Source organism: Anser brachyrhynchus, assembly GCF_964034855.1.
Source record: "Anser brachyrhynchus genome assembly, chromosome: Z".
Taxonomy (NCBI): Eukaryota; Metazoa; Chordata; class Aves; order Anseriformes; family Anatidae; genus Anser; species Anser brachyrhynchus.
In genome coordinates, this window is record NC_137697.1 from 77928919 (window position 1) to 77944691 (window position 15773).

General features: G+C 39.1%; 1 protein-coding gene across 24 annotated transcripts in view; it reads right to left on the minus strand.

The window, feature by feature from the left end:
- The window catches only part of KIAA0825, a 256762-nt gene that overhangs the window by 219768 nt on the left and 21221 nt on the right, over positions 1–15773 (minus strand). For 4 of the 24 annotated variants that reach the window (XM_080572679.1, XM_080572683.1, XM_080572658.1 and 1 more), the window contains one exon: positions 2377–2549. The exons of the other annotated variants lie outside the window; for them this stretch is intronic. The gene's annotated coding sequence lies outside the window, so the exon portion shown is untranslated. The remainder of the gene's footprint in view (positions 1–2376; positions 2550–15773) is intronic. 24 annotated transcript variants of the gene reach the window in all.

Consider the following 15773-nt stretch of genomic DNA (forward strand, 5'->3'; position numbering starts at 1 on the left):
CTGGAATGGAAGCACATCATCACAGCTAACTAGAACCTAAAAAAATTCAGATCAAAACACTTCAATGTACCTGAAAACAAGAGACATCAAGCTTTTGAAATGTCTTTCTCAGTAACTTACTTGATACCTACTTTGCCAAAACCTAAGTCAAATCCACTGGTCTACTCAAACAAAATAAGACACTAAATCCCAGGAGTCTCTACGTCATAAGCAAAGCACAAGCAGAGTGCTGCTATTTTTTGAGAAATAATGAAATTGATTTTACAACTAGTGATGACTTAGGACTAAAATTAAAGAAAAAATTACTTAAAATTGGAAAGTTCTTAATAACTAGCCTATTTAATGTCTACTATTTATTAATACTATTCATATTCCAGCAGTAACTTGAGGCACAGATTTTATTATTCAGATACGCGCAGTATTTGAGCAACAAATTATGATGAATTAAACATTCACCATTTTTCTTACAAGCAATAAAAGTTTATGAAACAAGCACTATGTTGGCCAAACAAGATTATTTTAATATTTTAGACTACAAACTGTAATAATAGAAATGATAAAATGCATATGTAATTTTCCAAACAATGAAATCCTGAATGATCAGAATTAGCTTTACTTACATTGTAAGCTTAAGTTAGTTTATGAAAAACACCATACAATTACCAGTGTGATTGTGGTTCATATTATCTTTTGGATAGTGACTCACTATATTTTCACTAAAAAATATGCTTGCTGCATCACCAACCCTTATTGAAAAAGAGATCACGAGTGCCTACTCTGCCAGTATTCAAATGCAAACCTATCAAGACTGATACTTTTTCCTCAAATACCGTTTCTTCGTACTTAATATCAAGATCTCTAAAGGACTAAACCCTGAACTGAGCAGAAAGTTGCTCAGTTGTTATGTGAATCTTAATAGTGATGGCATGAATACCACTTTTTAACCCCTGTTGCTGCTGGTAGATAGGTTCCTTTTTTTTTTCTTTTTTTTTTTTTTCTCCAAGGAAATTCTTCTAGTCACATTTGGGGAATTTACCTAGCATCACTACTGTAAAAATAAACTGATGGATTCTAAGTGAACATTCTACAAACACATGCTCCAAAATACACATCACATTAAGACTGAAGATCAAGATAGTATGCTTGGTCAAATATGAATACAAAATTATAAATAGCAAAACTGCCCATTTCTTCAGCAGAAGTGTCACCATTGATTCTGACTTTGGTCTTTCAAAAAGAAAAGTTAAAGCCTGAAGGTCCTGTGGAGCCTTGTATCTTGCACTTTTGAATGAATAGTATAAAACACATAGAGCTATGAAATACTTATTATATCATTTTCTTAAATTCTCAGAATCTAAAGAATACCCCTTCATAAATAACAATTCCAAGACTTCTAAACATTTTGGAATGTAGCTGAAACTCAGTCACCCTTCTGGTTAAAAGGTCTGGATGTAAACCAAATGCATCATGTAATACATCGAGGGAGGATCGGTCTTTGAACATAAGACTCAAAGTATCTTAACAGATGTTGCTGTAATTAAAGACATTGTAATTAAAAGTAGAAGTTAAAAAGCACTCTCCCAAATGCTGAAAAACTTCAGTCAGCCACTCTGGCAAAAAACAGTGGGCCAACTAAGTTGTTCAACAAATGCAAAAGGATTAAACAGTGCTTTATGAAACAGAGGTAAAATGAATACTGAAAATAAAGTTGTTTACTTGTATATGATACTATTTATATTCAGACATGGTCACACAAATCCATTCCCTTTTCTCTTAAGAATTACTTCGGAGTTTATACAGAATGTGACACTAACTCTATTCAACACCTATAAATGAAACCCATCTTTTATTGAATTACTCTTCCAGAACAGTCAAAGATTGGTGTAAAATGTACTGTATAATAGATACATATAATGAAAAAACCCACGCATTTGAATGATTCAAAGTTTTCATAAAATAGCTGTGCAATCAAAATTTAATATTTGTTCCTTATTTTTTTCCTTTCATGGCAGCCAAAATAAGCTTGTGTTTCACAGAAAAATACCAGTACAGTTTACAGACCACTTACTGTTTAAAAAATTCATCATATGAAAAAAATCACCTTGTAAACACGACAGCCTAGTTTTCACGTATGCATTTCTGTAAGGCTTCTAAGTCATACTTTCCCAGTTCACTTGTCAAAACAAGGTAATTATTTTTCTCAGTCTTGGTTTACGGGGAAAAAAGAACCATTTGATTAACCAGTTTCCAAATACTGTTTTACATGGTCATCAGCAACTCCTTCATATAAAAATCTAAATGTTTCAGTAATACAAGACTATCACAAGAAGAAGAAAAAAGCAAAGTAAAAACGTTGCAGAAGGAACGCGTAAGTACCTCGAGACATAAACTGATTCAGACTGAGCAGGGACTCCACTGTTCCTTGGGTGCCCCGGTGGGCACAGCTGAAGCAGACCACCACCTGCTCCACCGCTGGGGTTATCCCCTTCTGTCCCCCTCTCCTAGGGGAGTCGTGGCTGCTCCCTGACAGCCAGTATGGCGAAGCTCTCCTGAGATGGTGGAAAAGTGATTTTTGTTAAGAGAAGAACCTGCGTCTTCACATTTTTATTATTTGTAATATTACGGGGGGGAAAAATTGTCTTTCATATTCCTAATTCTTTCAAAGTATTTTAGATTTAATAATGCACTGCTTCTGCAAATGTAATTAACTTAACAATAGCTCTTATGCTGCATAAATAGGATCATTCTATAGGTTTTGTAGTAACTAATACAGGGAAATATTATGTGTTTCGAGGCAATCAATCTTACAGAACTGGATTCACGTGTAGCTCACCTGTAAGAGCTACAGTTCTTTTCAAAATATATTAGAGGGCCACCAATCGCCATTTAAATGATGTAACTGTCACTCTCATTTGGTAGCTACTCAGGAAAGGTAACCTATGTACAGTGTAGCTCAACAAGAAATAGCTTTCAGGTCTTTTATTTTAACCCACCTCTAATTTTAAATTTAATATTTAAATATTTTTATTTTTAGTATCAACATGATTTAACTTCACTGTAACAATACGGCACCTCTAACAATCCTAACATTAAAAGTTGATTTTTATCAGGAACAGGGTATTTGAAAAAACATTATGGAAGATTCAGGTTGATGCAACAGATAGATACTTTTTTTTTTTCCCAATTCATACAGTGTTTGCCACTTTTTTTTTTTAACCACTTCAGGAGCACTTTTCATTGCTTTGTGTGAGTTTTTTATTTCAGTGTCAATGAAAAGGAAGCAACCTTTTCACAGAAGTCCTAAATAAAATGATAATTAGTTCAAATCAGGTATTTTCTCATTCTGATAGAACAATTCAATAAACATTATTGTTGTGAAAAACCTTCCATTACAGATATACATGGAAATTTGAAGGAATTTCTGGGATTAATTTGTAGTTTGTAATGATTATATTTACTGTAATAAACATTTGTTCTCAGACAAATAGTTTGTCAAAAGCACGTGAACCTAAAACTTAGGTAGATTTTTGTACAGGCATTTTCACTAAATGTATATACACATACAGTATATCTGTATACCTGCCTAAATCACAATATCTAACTATAGATTCGGAGTCTAACATACTGTAAAATAGATATGCAGCTATAGATCTCCCAGTCCCAGAATAAATCCTATTCTTTTTAAATATAAATCATTAGTATTTCATTACACTGGTTAAAACATTATTAAGTAAGTCACTTTAACAGCATGGAAATCCATTCCAACATTTCTAGCAACTTTGTAAGCGTTGACAGAGCTATTTATTGACAAATACTCCGTACAGTTACTCCTTAATTTCTCTACAGCACTTCAGGCAGTTAAGATTCTTGTTTTGACTTCAGTGGGTTTCAGCTATCACTGGACAGAATCAACCATCAAGGGGGTCAGGCAAATTTTTTGTTATAGTTACACATGACCTGCAGGGTAAAAAAATCTAAATCCAAATTTAAAGTTCAGTTGGCCTGGAATTTCCTCTGAATCAACTGCCTAGTGTAATGGAAAATTGATTAGCTGGGTCCTTTAGGCCCTTTTGAGAAAAAAATAAAAATAGTACCTATGTATTGAAGAAAATCAGAGCAGAACTGAAGCACTAAGTGTAAAGGCAGACATGGTGTTTGGTCACACTGTTGGTCCTCCAAGTAAACTTTAAACCTTTTTTGTGTTTTCACAAGAAACCTTGAATACATTTATGCAACCTCTACTTAAACTAAGAAGTTTTAGGAAGTACACCATTTCACAAAACAGAGATCCGAAGAGAGACTGGCCCACTGCCTTTGAGCATCCAGCTGAGCCAATTGAACAGTGGGTCTTCAGAAAGAAGACAAAACTAACCATTAAGGTTTCAATAAAATCCAGAGGTAGGCTTCTCTACACACACTAGTGTGTACGAAATAACGTCAACCTTAGCACAATCTACTACTTAAGCATTGGCAGATATGTAATGGAACCAACTATTTATGGGCTGTCACACCAAGTATATGATGCATACTTTGATAAAAGGTCTTAATTCCCTGTATTGCTATGCTGGTAAGGCCAGAACATGACACAATATTTAACACATTTATTTAAGCAGACTGAAAATTAACAATACTAATTAAATGAATTTCAAATAATTTTAACATAAGTAGTTTGACAAAGATAGAGAATTAAATACCAAGTTTGTGTTTAATAGTGGAAGGATAAGAAAAAAAAGTCTTCAATTTGGTTATGACAATTTACCTTTGTGGTTTACTATGGAAAAAATATTTTGATTGTATCATAACTTCGGTTATTTACCGCAACCAGCACACATGTATAGACAAACCCCTTCAGTGGAAAAAGAAAAAGCAAACAAACAAAAAACAACAACAACAAAAACAACAACAAGAACAAATTGGTAGGCTGCTATTGCTTTATTAAAATCAGTGATTTTTAAACCAAGATTTGTGTAAGCTGAATCTAATTATTCTACAATTCTGCCATTTGGTCTTTAAAAAGTCAGTCAAGAGTTAAACAAGAAATCAAGACCTGTCATGAATTTCATTCAGTTAATGTCCATCTATTATTTTAGCTCCTGTATAAGACACTTTTTTTCCAAATAATTTAAATACTACCCTTAGTATTTTTCATGATACCTTTTAAATAACTAGTTATATTTTGAATTTAAATAATTTACACATATAAAATATTTAGAAACTACTACACAATACCCATACCCATTTAGCAACATTTTTTTCAAAATATAATACCCTGCACTTCAGCACAAAATTCTTTGTCTAAATGCAACCTAAGTACCATGGTAATCAAACTTTCTGGACTGTTACAGACAATCTAAATATTTGAAAGCTTACTTTCATGTTACGTGATTTTACACCTAGTGATCTCATCCCACACATATCCAGGAAAATAAAATAATTATTACTGTTAACATTAATTTAAAAAGAGGATGTCAATGGACCAGTGATTTGTAAACGCAGACATTTCAAAGTGTGGCACTGTATACACACAGAGCTAGCCAAATCTTTTCTTTTTTTTTTTTTGATACTGCTTCTTATCTTACAGGTGATATCTTTTTATTGCTCTAACATCTCTGTGAAACTAGAGGGGATGAGAGAATTGACAAGATTTTTCATCGCTGAGCTTATATTCCAAAGCACCATCTTAACAATGATTTCCCTTATCTGTATTTAGTTGCACAACTGTTCCCAGATGCTTTACTACACATAAGATGTCATCTGCAATCACACAGCAGGCAGAGATAGGGATGGCAGTGGCTTGAGATAATATTCATTGTGAAATTCCTACTGTTCCAGACTCTGCATCTCTGAATATTTAAAGTTTTTTGGAAACCACATAGGGTTTACACAAGAAATACATTCAAAAATCGTAATTTCTAGAGCTCTCCTCTGATACAGTAAAAGCTTTTTACCCAACCTTCCATGGGAAAAATCCTTTCAAAAATTGTATCACTGTCTAAAATAAAGACTGCTAAAAGAAAGTAAAGAAATTAAAATTTCCTTCTATAAAATAACACAACCCTTTTTTGGTTCTGCTAACGGTCAGGTACAGAAGATCCCAATTTAAATTTTCCAATTGCCCATCATATTCACCCATTTCCCAGGCTTTCCTGAAACATACACAGCTTTTACAGAAATAATACCATCTAGTTCCAGAAAAAAAGAAATATATATATATATATATATTGAATGCATACCAAAAATAGTCTTCATGAGGGTAGTATTTAAATAATATTTGGAATGCCACGAATAACTTTGACACAAGTTTTAGTAAAAACATTTTATAATGTTCCCCCTGAAGACATTTTATATTTAAATGTTAATTTTATATTCTTTAGTTATTACTCACCATACGTATAACACATTTTCCCTTGCATTTTTCAAAGAAATATTCTCAGTATCTATAATTAAATTTGCAACTATATCGGGCACGTTCTTCCTACAACTCTGCCCTTATAAAAGACAGAAAATTCCCCCAAAGTGGGAATAAGATATATTCCACTAAGTGGAACTGAAGAAACACAGTCCTCACTTTGGCTTGTATCTAAAGCAGTAATATTAGATTGCAGTTCTCCAATCTAATGCAGTTACACCAGCCATAAAATGATCATTACCGCCTAAAGCCTTGAAAACAGACTAGATATGTAGCTCTTGTGGAAATCTTCCTATTCTAAGAATCAGTTAATGTGCATTTCTGACAAATGTGGTATGCTGTTATTTGTGGGTTCTTCAACCTATGAAGCTTTGTGCTGTTTTCTAGAATTCTGTATGTGCAAGAATTTAAAACGAAGATCTATGAGTTCTCCTTACCACCTCACCTGCATTCTTTGGGATTCTCACAGTGAGTTGCTGAGAATACAAAGGAAAGGAATCAGCACTGCTTTCTTAGATTTCCTTCTGCTCAGGACTGGTAAGAGATGCTCAAAGACATAGAGATAATCCTCATTTACGTACACTTAATCAAACACCAATGGCCAAAAGCAGTGGATTCAAAAGAGGAACATGCCATCTGGAGTTGCAAAGAAACTCCTGAGGAGTTACGTCAGAAAAAAGTGATAAAGCATAACATGATTTCATAACCTTCAGAAAAGAAGAAACGGCCGTCTTCTGAGTAGCTCTTCAGTGGAACGGTCTTATAGCATCTCCCAGCTGGGTACCCCATAGCTGGAGTCCCACCGTGTACAATATTGAAGATTCAACGTCTATCAACAAGCTATCCATTAGCAAAGATAAAGAAGGCTGCAGGATGCCTCTCCTCATGTAATTCACTTTCATGACTGTAGTTCTAATATATGTAATAAATTTAAAAAAAAAAGAATAAACTTGGTGTAATGTTTTGTTCTTCAGAAATGGTTTAAGGCCTTTCCCAAAAAATTCAATAGTCCGCTTTTCTGCTATTGCCATATGCACTGAAATGCAGCACAAAATCCTCCTGCCACTGTGATTAAAGCTGCATCAATCTCATTGTCAAATGCATATGCTTTATGAATGATGAGTGTTTCAAAAATTATTTTCAATTACGAAAATAATTACTGATCAGTAGACTAAAGTAATCACTAATGCATAGACAAGGGATTCTTAGAAATCTAGGTACAAATACCTTCTATGTATGTTTTCTTATCATCCTTTTTTTTTTTTTTAATTAATGGTATTTGCCAAGAAAACACACAACAATTAGAATAATTTCAAAACAGTACATGGTATTTCATTTATTTTCCACACCTGTTGCTCAGGATCATAAGTACCGACTAAATTTTGCATGATAGCATGAGAAAATATCTGATACGAATAGTTTACCCAGAAACACTGAGTGGCATTGCAGTTTTTTTGTTTGTTTTTCCTGAAGGACAAAAAGGTAAGAAATCTCCTATATGTGAGACTAATGGTGCATCTATTGCAGAATTGTCTTTTCACCTATGGCAATAGGAGATGCTATTTAGGGACAATATGTGAGCTTTCTCACTTTCTGTCATGTACAAAGAAAGAAAGAAGAGGTAATACTTCATAAACCCCCAAATCCCTCAGAACTATACTCTCAAATAAACCTGCTATAGCCTTTCAATCTTGCTTGTCATTAATGTTTTAAAAGAAATGTACCTACAGAACTAACCTTTTAACACACTGGTAAAGAACCTAACATATACCATTTTCAAATAAAAACCTTGCAAATACATACTAGATATTTCTAAACTTATCCCAGAAATCTTTTCTCCTCTTGTTTATTGGAAAATCCTTCATCCTGGCGCAATACTCTTTGAGGACAATGGTATTTAAAGGAAAGAAATTTCAACACCTTTGAGGTCTTACAGTTCGGTAGATCAGATACAGAGTTGTTAGAATGTTAACAGGGAATAGCCTTCCAATGAAACTATTATATTTAAAAAGGACTACAAAAAAAGTCTGTGACCACAGCTTTTGAAAGGTAGGCTGCATTTCAGTCCCTTCACTCCTGGACATTCTATTTTCTTCCATTACTTCTCAATTTAAAAGTTTAAAAGAGTTTGAAAAATGCCAATTTTATAAAAATGAAATACAGGAACACTCCACAGAGATGTCTCTTAGGTGGGTCCAAGTTTATAGAGATGATCTTAGGGGCTTCCTTAGTAGTAGGGATATCATGGATCATTTTTTTCCCAAAAACTATTATCAAAGCTTCTTAATAAATTCTACACATAATCATACAAAAGGTTTTACTGACAACAGGACATGAGGTGTCCATTAAATGTCCTTGTTGTTTCTTTTTTTTGTCCTTCTTTCATTTCTTAAATCAAAACTTTGAATTAATTTTCGTTGACATGACATGCAAAGGTTTCATGCCGTGCTGCTTAATGCTGAATATACAAGTAAGGGTAATGAATTCACAACTGGTTCCTATTCATCTATGATTTTCAGCTTCATAAAGCCATTAAGCTTCTCTTTCCCTTAAAAATAAATAAATAGATAAATAAAGTAATGACACTCTACTTTCTTTTATCTTTTACACACTGGAGTATGTATACTGCAACACACATGATCTAGAATATCTTCAAGCTTACAAGATAAAGTCATTTTTGAATGAAATGCATCTATTTGCTTTCCCCATGCTCAATATTTAGGATTATGCAATGGAAACACCAAGCTTCTTAGTCACTTTGTCATCCAAACCTTCAGAGCAGCCAATAAATTAAATCAGATTTGTCTTAAAGATGCAATTCCCATCTTTGAATTCATAAGAAACCTATGCTGCTCTTACTTCAAGTAAGTCACCAAATTCACAGTGAAGCCCAGGAGAGACACAGACAAAGTACTTTCGGCTGACAATATTTTGTTATGTACAAACTGTAAGAGGACAGTGGACAAAGCCAGACTAAATAATCATAAAGACATCTGTTTCACTTTTCTTTCAGAAAAAGGCTTTTCACTGTAGCATAAATGACAACAATGATATCTGACCTGTAACGTCTTCCTCCTCACTGTCCATAGCTTTTTCTTTCTTAACACACATATATGTGGAATGCAGGGGAAAAAAGGCTATTTCCTGCTCCTTTTTTTTTTAATGTACTAAACTCTTTTCTATTTAATACATTAATTGCTTTCTCATCCTATCCTTCTTCTTCAGCCTTTTTTGTGTTCCTGCTTTTCAGTCTAGTTTCCAAAGAAAACTGAGCTTATGCAACCATTATGTTTGTGTATCTGTCTCTCTCAGTATTGTCCCAGGCTCACCCTCTCACCAATCTCAGACAAGTTTTGCAAAGGTGTAGAAAAGCCTCAGAGAAAATTAAGTACCTCTAAGTTTCAGGAACATAATTAAACAAATACAAAAGAAAATCACTGTAAATGACTCTGCTGAACTTACTCAGAATTTGTAACCAAATATAAGAGGCAAAACATTACAGTATTAAGCATTCCTCAGTAAAGATGCAGTTGTACTGTGATGCTGGAACACGTGGAAAGTGATGACCCTATGTCCTTAAATGCCAAGAAAAGGATGAGGTAGCTACTTCACAAAGATGTATGAAAAGCATCAGTCCTCCTAGAAGGAGCATAATATGACGCACAGTGGGATCCCGATTCTAGCATTCAGTGACTGCAGCTAACACCTTCAGCGTAGATAACAGTGGTTTTGATTTGTGCTAGGTGGAGATTTTAGGAAGCAGGGGAAGTAAGAAAGTCTCCAGACACTTTTTGCAAAAAGTAACTGGATGCAGGTGTGAGTAAGAAATGAAGACCCTGTGGCTTATACTTACGGTAAAAGCATCTACTAGCCAGGGACTGCAGGGACATCTAGATAAAGCACCTGGAAACTACCTCACCAAATAAAATGAGGACACAGGTCTAAAAGGCTCGCTGCTGTCCAACTGAAGGAGAATAAATGCATTGTCCTGGGACAACTGAATTGGGCATAGGACACCTTTTTTTTTTTTTTTGGCAGATGAATCACTTCTGGAGTTTTAAACAGAAAATACCCCAACAGAAGCAGAAAATGCAACCTGATGGAGATTCTGAGCCACTCTGGCACCATTTACACAAAGTATGTTAGAACTGGTTTTCAGCACTGATGTCTATCTAAACTCTGCCACATCCAGAAGAGCTTGACTGACCACTCTCTTTTCAGTGCCAAGGGAAACAATGAGAGGCCATCTGCAGTCCTTTGACTTATTTGGATGCATGAGTAACCTGAGCTGTAAGTTCTGTGTTAACAAACTGCAATCCAAAGCAATATGGATGACCAGTGGAGCTGAGGAGACCTCAGCACAGTCAAGACAGTGCTTTGAAACAATCATGAAAGATATTTCCTGCCATCAAACCCCTCTGGAAAATGTCGGCTAGTGGATTCAGAATGGTCAGGTGACAGAAGGGATGTGGACCATGCCAGAGCAAAATCCCAAGGCAGGATTTCAGGACACAGAGTATTATTAAATCCAGAGGTTCATCTTTGTCAGGTAGTTTTGAAACCTCACTCAGAATAAGAACCTAAGTGTATGTCACACTATATACTAGTCAGAAAGGTGGTCCTCCACTGAATCATAGAATCACAGAATGGTTGAGGTTGGAAAGGACCTGTGGATGTCATCTGGTCCAATTTCCCTGCTCAGGCAGGGCCACCTTGAGATGGTTGCCCAGGAAAAAATTATGTCACCTTCTTCTCCATCTGTGTTTCTGATCAAGGTCTCAGAAGTTACTTTGCAGATTGCATGTTCCATGAGAAGTTATTCAGAAACAGATGGAGAGAAAGGAAAAAATAACAACAACAAAAGTCAAGAAAACTATATGAAGATATGTGCAGATTCTTCTTGAAAATAATGAGAAAACAAAGTACCAAAACTGCATAAAACATGAAACTCTCATGGCTATGACGTGCTTGAGAACAGTTTCACTGCTTCAGATAACTGAGAAGAAATGAAACACTGCCAGGTGCACAACGGCCTAAATATGAATACATATAGGATGAGAGGGAAGAGATAATGCCTTTAATAATGCTGTTTGCAAAGTATTGCCCCCCCCAAGTCTCTCCCACAAGAATTCTGCCACTTTCAGCAGATGATCAAAAATTAAAGCTGGTTTGCTTAATAAAAATGGTGTTGAGTCAAGAACAACTACCTTAGTCATCACTGATGCTAGATGACAAGCAATAAATAATACAAAAAAAATAGAAAGGGTCATCTCATTAAGGACAACATATTCTTCCTTACAGAAAATCCCACACAAGCTTGGATAAATTATCAGAATCAAAACTTGTAGTTCTATGACAAAAGTTGCTACTCATTTTCCATGTGCTGAAAATGAAACAATCATGCTACATTTCTAAAGCTTGCCAAATGACTTGGCATGCAGATAAGTTCTTAAGAATAACAGAAGAGTTAGATTGCACTATTTGTTAGTTTAGCTCATGAATAGTTTGTTACCAAAACAGACAGTATTTTTTTAGGTTTGACTTCAAAAGATGGTTATTAATTATTATCCCTCAGCTTAGACGTATTTTTCAAAATACGTTTTCCAAGGAGACTCCACAACCTCCCTGGGCAGCCTGTCCCAGTGCACCGCCACCCTCACCGGGAAGAAGTTCTTTCGCGTGTTGGTGCGGAACTTCCTGGGCTCCATCTTGTGGCCATTGCCCCTTGTCCTGTCCCCACAAACCACTGAAAAGAGGTTGGCCATATTATAAACATAAATAAGATCCCCCCTCAGTCTTCTTTTCTCCAGGCTGAACAGACCCAGGTCCCTCAGCCTTTCTTCACAGGGAAGATGCTCCAGGCCCCGTACCATCTTTGTGGCCCTCCGCTGGACTCTCTCCAGGAGATCCCTGTCTGTTGTACCGGGGAGCCCAGAACTGGACACAGTACTCCAGGTGAGGCCTCACCAGGGCAGAGTAGAGGGGGAGGATCACCTCCCTTGACCTGCTGGCCATGCTCCTTTTAATGCACGCCAGGATCCCATGGGCCTTTTTGGCCACGAGGGCACACTGCTGGCTCATGGTCAACCTGTCGTCCACCAGGACCCCCAGGTCCTTCTCCGCAGAGCTCCTCTCCAGCAGGTCATCCCCAGCCTGTACTGATACGTGCGGTTGTTCCTTCCCAGGAGCAGGACTCTACATTTTCTCTTGTTAAACCTCATTTGGTTTCTTAATGCACAGCCCTCCAGCCTGTCCAGGTCTCGCTGAATGGCAGCACAGCCTTCTGGCATGTCAGCCACTCCTCCCAGCTTTGTGTCACTGGCGTACTTGCTGAGGGCGGACACTATTCCCTCATCAAGGTCGTCGATGAAGATGTTGAACAAGACTGGACCCAGCACCAGCCCCTGGGGAACACCGCTAGTCACGGGTCTCCAGCTGGACTCTGCACCGCCGATCACCACCCTGTGAGCTCGGCCAGTCAGCCAGTTCTCAACCCACCTTAATGTCCACTCATCTATCCTTCACTTTCACAGCTTGGTTAGCAGGATGTCGTGGGAGACAGTATCAAAAGACTTGCTGAAGTCAAGGTAGATGACATCCATTGTTCTTCCCCCATCTACCCAGCTGGCGATGCGATCATAGAAGGCAATGAGGTTGGTCGAGCATGATTTCCCCTTGGTGAATCCATGCTGACTACCCCTCATAACCTTCTTGTCTTCCTATTGCTTGGAGATGGCATCCAGAACAAGCTGTTCCAACACCTTTCCAGGGACAGAAGTGATACTGCCTGGCCTGTAGTTTCCCAGATCCTCCTTCTTGCCCTTTTTGAAGACCCGATTGACACTGGCTATCCTCCAGTCTTCAGGCACCTCTCCTGTTCTCCAAGACTTGTCAAAGATGATAAGAGAGTGGTTCAGCGATCACCTCTGCCAGCTCTCTCAGCAGATGTGGATGCATCCCATCAGGACCCATGGATTTGTGTGCGTTGATCCCACTCAGATGCTCTCGAACCACTCCCTCCTCAACCAGAGGGGAGCCCTCCGTTTCCCAGACTCTCTCTCCTCCCTTCACAGTCCAGGAGTCCTGGGGAGGAGTCTCTGAAGCAAAGACCGAAGCAAAGAAGGCAGTCGGTATGTCCCCCTTCTCAGCATCCCCCGTTACTATGACACCCCCCTCGTCCAGCAGGGGACCGACATTATTATCCCTAGCCTTCCTTTGACTGCTTACATACTTAAAGAAACCCTTCTTATTATCCTTTATCTCCTTTGCCAGTTTCATCTCCAGGCGGGCTTTAGCCTTCCTCATCTCATCCCTGCAAGCCTTGACAACACTCCTATACTCCTCCCAAGGGGACAGGCCCTTTTTCTACATTTTGTAGACATTCTTTTTCCTTTTGATCTTGTCGATGAGGTTCTTGCTCATCCACGCAGGTCTCCTGCCCCCCTTCCCCGACTTCCTACTCTTAGGGATGCACCAATCCTGAGCTTAGAAAAAGTGCTGTTTAAATGTTGCCCAGCTCTCAAAAGCACCCATACCTTCCAGCAAACTAGACCACGAGATACCTGCAAGTAGGTCCCGAAGAGGTCAAAGTTGGCTCTCCGAAAGTTCAGGGTAGCAATCCTACTTTTTGCCTTACTTCTTCTACCAAGTTCCATCTTGAACTCCACCACGTCATGATTGCTGCATCCCAAGCTGCACCCATCCTTCGCATCCCTAACAACTCCATCCCAGTTGGTAAGAACAAGGTCCAGAAGCACCCCCTGCCTCATCGGCTCTTCCACCACCTGCCTCAGAAAATTATTTGCAATGCATTGTAGGAACTGTTTGGACTGTGCGTGCCTGGCTGAGTTCGTTACCCAACAGATATCTGGATGACTAAACTCCCCCATGAGAACCAGCATCCGGGATTGCAAGGCTACTTCCAGCTGCCTGTAGAAGGCCTCATCGACTTCCTCCTCCTGATCAGGTGAGCTGTAGTACACCCCCAAAACAGTGTCCCCCATACCAGCCCACCCCTTAATTCTCACCCACAAGCTCTCCACTTGTCCTTCACCCTCCCCCAGGTGGAGGTGGGTACGCTCTAATTGCTCTCTCACATAAAGGACAACTCCTCCCTCTCGCTTCCCCAGCCTGTCTTTCCTAAAGAGGACATAGCTCTCCATGACAGCCTTCCAGTCATGCGAGTTGTCCCACCACATCTCTGTGATCGCATTGAGATCGTGGCCCTGTGACCGTACACAAATCTCCAGCTCATCCTGTTTATTTCCCATGCTATGCACATTGGTATACAGGCACTTTAGGGAAGCAGCAGGAGCAGTTACCCCTAGAGGGACGCAAGAAGATTCCGGACGGAGGAATCGGCAACATCACCTTCTCTGAGGAGCCCTCGGAAGATCCTATGGGACAACTCAGAGGTTTTTCCCTATCTTCAACAGTGACAGCAGCGAAAACATCCCCCAGCCATTCTCTTTCACATCTAATTCCCCTCCCTTCCCGCGTTGAACCTAGTTTAAAGCCCTGGTAATCAGTCCAGAGAGCTTGCTCCCCAACACGCTTGTGCCCCACTTGCTGAGTCGGAGTCCATCAGAAGCCCACATACCCAGCTTCTCAAAGGCCTGCCCAAGATCAAAATACCCAAAGCCTTGGTCTAGACACCACCCCCTTAGCCAGTCATTTACTTGCGCGGTTCTCCTCTTTCTTTCTGGGTCCCGGTTACCCATCAGGAAGACAGAGGAGAATACTACCTGCACCCAAAATCCCTTCAACATCCTTCCCAGGGATGCAAAGCCCTTTTTAATATTACTCACTTTCCTCATCACAGCATCCTGGCACCCAGCCTGAATGACGATAAGAGGATAGTAGTCTTCCAGTTTAATGAGCTGCTGCAGAGCCTTCCCAACGTCTCTGACACATGCTCCAAGAAGACAGCACACCTCTCTGGAGAGGTTATCTGGATGGCAAGTGGGAGCCTTGGTGCCTCCCAGCAAGGAGTCCCCAGTTACTAAGACTCTACACCCTCTTTTTGTGGCAGTGGTTTGGATGCAGTGCCCCAGCCAGCCCCGCTCCCTATGCTCGCTACTGCCCTCAACCTCGATGTGCTTCTCAAGGCCTGGGTTCCGACTACTCACCAGACCCTCACCCCTTTCCTGCCCAACAGCCTCAAATCTATTACCCAGGGAGACCATGGGGGTTGGTGGCACCATGAGTGTTGGGGCAGACACCTCCTTCTGCTTCGAGCAGAGACGAGGGTCCAGCCCCTTTCCTCTCACGGGCTGTCAAGCTCTCTGTCCTGCAGGTAAGCAGCTGGATCTGCTACTACCCTTTGCAGGGACTTAGGAAGGGGCTGGTGGGCTTCAGTAGGGGC